Source organism: Corvus kubaryi, unplaced genomic scaffold (assembly GCF_017639235.1).
Source record: "Corvus kubaryi isolate FWS band 111438036 unplaced genomic scaffold, C.kubaryi_AGA036_p1.0 36940, whole genome shotgun sequence".
NCBI classification, from domain to species: domain Eukaryota; kingdom Metazoa; phylum Chordata; class Aves; order Passeriformes; family Corvidae; genus Corvus; species Corvus kubaryi.
The window spans coordinates 96,133-100,754 of NW_024580988.1; the positions used below are offsets into that span (position 1 = coordinate 96,133).

At 46.0% G+C, this 4,622-nt stretch overlaps 1 long non-coding RNA gene across 1 annotated transcript; it reads left to right on the forward strand.

Annotated features, from left to right (window-relative positions):
- The first annotated feature begins 503 nt into the window (after positions 1 to 503).
- LOC121660803 lies at positions 504 to 4,124 on the forward strand. The gene is made up of 2 exons (XR_006014782.1): positions 504 to 2,979; positions 3,723 to 4,124. It is a non-coding gene; the product is annotated as an uncharacterized LOC121660803 (long non-coding RNA).
- The last annotated feature ends 498 nt before the right edge of the window (positions 4,125 to 4,622 follow it).

A 4,622-nucleotide genomic window follows, 5' to 3' on the forward strand; every position in this document is an offset into this window, starting at 1 on the left:
GGAAGGATACACATCTGGGAAACACTACTGGGAAGTGTCTGTTGGGAGAAGAAGGAGCTGGGCCTTGGGTATTGCCCTGGAATCTGTGACTCGCAAAGGGCCATTGACTCTGTGCCCTCAGAATGGCTTCTGGGCCATAGGGTTGGCAGATGGACGAGACTGTTGGGCCTACACAGATCGATGGACCCGTCTGAGTGTGAGTGGGCACTTGCACAAGATTGGGATCTTCCTGAACATCCCAGCCAAGAAGCTGAGATTTTACAGTGCCCGTACAGGAGAAACTCTCTACACTTTTAGCATTGGTGATGGCAGCAGCCAAGAAGGGAAATTCATTCCCTTCCTCTCCACAGGCCCTGCTACTTCAGAGCATGAACCTGAGCCTCTCTTAATCGTGTAGGAGTTTGATGATGATGATGATGATGATGATGATGATGGATAGGTCACTCTGCATTTCAAATGTCAACAATGTACAGGCCATGATCAATGTATGCATTGTAATCAGGCTGCTGCCAATTTGTCTCCCGACCTAAGGTAGTGATCTGTTATGGGCATCAGCTCTGAATTTTTTACATTATGTATCAGAATGAATTTTTTTTTAGGGAAATGTTATGTTGTCAAGAAAAAGAAATGTTCTTTCCTCATATCATGAAATACTTTTTTACCTGGAAGGTCATTTTTTCTGAAAAATTACTCTCTTTTTCCTGCTGGTGTGTGAGTTGTCATTTTCTTGAGGAGGGACAGTCACAGAGCATTTTTGTGGGCATGTGGCAGCTATCCAAAATCCACCAACCACACATGTCCACATGGCTTTGGAATATCTCCAAGGATGGAGAACTCTTACCTGGGTTTTGTCACCCTCAAGTAATAAAGTATTTCCTGGTATTCAGAGGGAAACACCTGTGTTACAAGGTCAAAATTTTCTAAAGTCAGGGCATTCCTTAATCTTTGACTTAGATCTTTGTCTATTTTCAGGCATATTTGGTTAGATGGGAAATGTAATCAGTGGAAGAGAAAGCAGCTGCATCCCTTAGACCTCCCTCATGGACATCTTGGAACTAACTCCTCTTTAAGGATGTAGTAAATCAAGATGTTGTTGTATGTCAGTAGAAGAGGCAGCAGCTGCAACCCTTAGTCAAGGACATCCTGGAACTAAATCTCTTCAATGATGTACGACATCAGGATGTTGGTGTATGTCTAGGTATTTATTGTCAACTTCGCAAAAGCCCCAGGGTCCATATATCCTACACCCAAGTCATTGTCAATATAATACTAAAAATCACTCCTACAGTTCAAAAAGGTCCTGCCCAAGTGAAGATTCTTCCTTGAGCGCATGTAGAATTTTGCTGGGATGACCTAACTTGTATGGAAATTATTATCCAGTCATAATAGAGGAGCTGTATTTGGGAAGTTACTAACTCTGAACCTCTGTGTATAAATAATGGCACAGAAAGTGGTGCAGATGTCCTGGATTTGTTGAATATCACCAAGCAGCCAGGCTTGCACAGCTCTGACCCAGTCCAGTGGGGTGCTTTGGCCACTCCTTCCCAGTCAGGCTGATTCCAGCCTCAAAGGGAGTCACTGTTGGGATGCCCCTGTTCCTCCTGAAATACAGATGGGTTGTGCACCTTTACAGCCTGATGGCATTGGAGTCCCCTGTCCCTCACTGTCAGTTGGAGCCTTGGAGTCCCGTGGGGGTACAGATCCACACACTGGCAAACCCAGCCATCCCTCTCCTCCACCTGGCTGGATGCAGGGCCCCCTAGCCCTGGTCATAGGATTCCTCACTCACTTCTTGTAAAAACAGCTTAGAATTGCTTTTGATGGGGTCACAAGTAAGATCAGCCTGCCCACTCTGTCTGGAGATCTGCCAACTGGAGACTGGAGCGGCAGCTTTCCTGGAAGAACCTCATCCGTGACTGGTTTTCCTGCAATTCACACACTCATGCCTCTGGGGCTGAGGAAGATTTTCCATCCCAGTTCCTCATTTCTTCTCCGTGGTCCCACAGGTAAAAGCACAGGGTACCCCATGGTGTGTACCCCCTATATCCTCTCTCCTGAGCAAAACAACACTTACTGTTGATAGCAGGATCTGTCCTCTGTGAGATGCTGGACCAGCTTCTCTGTAGTCAAGAGAGACTTTTTTTGTATTGCCAGAGCTGACCTACCAGTTCATGCACCACTGGTGCCTCTTCAACTCTTCGTAAAAGAAAAGAACAGTTTCATACTTGAAATACAGTAAAATGTAATAATAATACTAATGAAAAGGAAAAAGATGAAGAGGAATAAATCCCATGAAAAAGCAGTGATGCCCAATGCAGTTGCTCATCACTCACTGACCGATGGATGTCCCACCCAGTACTCAGTAAGGATTGGCACCTCCCAGTCAACTCCCCCAGTTTATATGGGCATGACATTCTGTGGTCTGGAATATCCCTCTTGCCAGTTTGGGTCACCTGTCCTGGCTGTGCTCTCTCACAGCTTCGTCTGCAGCTCTGCACTGGCAGAGAAAGAGCCACTGAAAACTCCTTGACTTGGGGTGAGCACAGCTGAGCAACAACCAAAACATCAGTGTGTTATCAACATTGTCATCCTGAATTCTCACCAGGCAAGGTTGTCCCTGATAAAGCCCAGCAAAAGCCCCAGGGTGTATCAGAGGGAAGCAGGGCCCAGTTCTTGTACCAGAAAACCCCAAAGGATTCACCAGGACACCATCAAGGACACCTGGACACAGAAGCCTAGAAGATCAGGGCTGATGCATGTCTCAAACACTCATTACTGAGAGCTGTGCAGCCAAGCAGGGACTGTTGGTAAGAACACACTGTGAGAAAGAACAGGATGAGGCTGGAGAAGCAGCCATGTGGAAGTTAGGGCAGCAATTTCCTGGAACAAAAGTCCTTGTTCTGGCTCCTGGAGAGAAGCACAACATAGGACAGTGCAGAAGCAAGAATGAGGTCAGCAAGTGGGGATGGACTCTGGGAGGTTTTGGCAGGATGTTCCCCTACCACAAAAAGGCTTATCTGTTCTGCCAATCAGCTCGTTCGACAGCTCAGGGCATCCTCCCCCTCACATGAATTTGCTAATTTGCTAATTGTGAAATAACTCAAGCCAGGACATCTGTCTGGTAGTGGGGTACTTCTGGGACCATGGAGGTGGCATTCCTAGCTGACAATAAACATCTTACCTTGAGAACGAGATAAGAGAACGCTAAGCTTGAATTTCTGACTGACAGGCACTTCACTTTACAAACTATAAAAGCTACATTAAACTTTCACAAAACAGAATTCTTCTGCACATTCTTTGGAAATGCGTGGGGATCACTCAAAGCTTGGAACACCAGCTCTAAGTTACTCTCTTAAAAATTGAGTGAAAAGAGTCTGTGTACCCCATCAATAATTTGGTGGTAATTTACATTGATCCTAGTTACTCCTAATCTATGGTATTTATTTGCTGGCTATAATATTAGGTACCTTTATGCCGTGCAGTTTTATGTAACCTACTTCTTGGTTTTAACCTGTGTAGTAAGTAACTCTGTTTAAGGCTTTTTGTCTGTTAATCTCCTGTTTATTCAATAAATAAGTCATTTTATAATAGACCTGATCTGCCAGTCTTAAGAAAGTACAAGCCAGAGCAGTTTAGGTGTGGGTCACCTGAATAAAGCTGCTGCCAAAAATCTGAACCTAAGGCAGGTCTTGTCTAACACTTTCACTTGATGCATAACAGAGGTATCAAGACCACCAAAGACCCCTGAAGCCTCTGCCCCATTTCCAGAAAAGTCAGGAAGAACAGACTTCATGTGATAACCAATTTGCAAAAGAAACTGATCTCCAGGGTGGGGAAAACTTGCCTATAAAAACCTCCACGAAGCCCAGATGTGTGTGAGCCCCAGGACCCTGGACACCCCATCAGCTGGATCAACGCTGGAGTCAGGACTGGTCATCTGCTTTTCTCTATTTTTTCCTTTCTTTCTCTTTAATTAATCTCTCTGGTTTTCTCCTCCCTTTTCACCCCACCCCTTTATCCAAAACCCACTGCCATTGCTTATATGAGGAGGTCAAGGACTGACTTATACCAGTTTCCATGCCAGGTGTGTCACTTAATAATAAATCTTCATAAGCTTTGGTGGACCCTCTGACTTTTTCATTCTTTCTGACCACGAGCATCTACAATTCTTGGGTGCTCCCTCCCCGTTAAGGGTGGGATTCCACACTGGGTCCCTTGTGAGCCCCTGCAAAGACCAGAGGAGGCTCCAGGGCAGACTGAAGAGCACCAGGGTCCAGCCGGGATTCATCCAAACCCTGACACAGGACCTGGGGAACCTTGGAGGGCAGCAGGGAGCTGCCTGTGTTCAGGGAGAGCCCAGCAAGAGTCCTGGGCACTCAGGAGGAAAAGTCAGGAAGCGATTCCAAAGTTTTTGGAAAATTCATTCTAGTGTGTTGTCTGTAGCATTTTACTCCCTAATTCTGGTTGTGGTTGAAGAAATCATGGAACTGGAATAAACCCAACTTGCTCTTCTGGTGACACTGTAAGAGCCAGACCTGCTTCAGTGGCCAGGAGGGCTGAGCTGGGAGAAGAGTGGGAGCTTTGCCCAGCAAGCCCAGGGAGGGCAGGTCCAGCATCCTGGT